Source organism: Cebus imitator, unplaced genomic scaffold (genome assembly GCF_001604975.1).
Source record: "Cebus imitator isolate Cc_AM_T3 unplaced genomic scaffold, Cebus_imitator-1.0 Scaffold15, whole genome shotgun sequence".
Lineage (NCBI taxonomy): Eukaryota > Metazoa > Chordata > Mammalia > Primates > Cebidae > Cebus > Cebus imitator.
In genome coordinates this window covers 10,860,857-10,861,310 of record NW_016107330.1, presented here as the reverse complement: position 1 = coordinate 10,861,310, position 454 = coordinate 10,860,857, and positions in this window count along the sequence as shown.

Below are 454 nucleotides of genomic sequence, written 5' to 3'. Positions count from 1 at the left end.
GAGAAAAACCAGTGGACCAATGAAAGAAACAGTCCCTCCCTGTCCTCACACTCCAGACAGCAGCAAGCTCCCGACGCCTTACACTTGGTTCTGCCTGGATCACAGAGTGCACTCCTGTGCATTAGACCTGTGTACACCTCTCTCCTTCTGTCAGGCCCTCAAGGGCAGAGGCTGTTTTTCTCGGTAGTATTTAGCATATTCGACGTATAAAAGATAATCAGTAAATTGAGATATCAGCTACGGGGGAATGGGGAAAAAAAGTGCTTGGAATCAGACCTAGTTTTTTTGTTTGTTTGTTTTTGTTTTATTGAGACAGTCTCACTCTGTCACCCAGGCTGGAGGCCAATGGCACGATCTCAGCTCACTGCAACCTCTGCCTCCCGGATTCAAATGATTCTCTTGCCTCAGCCTCCTGAATGGCTGGGATTATGCGTGCCTGCCACCATGCCTGGCT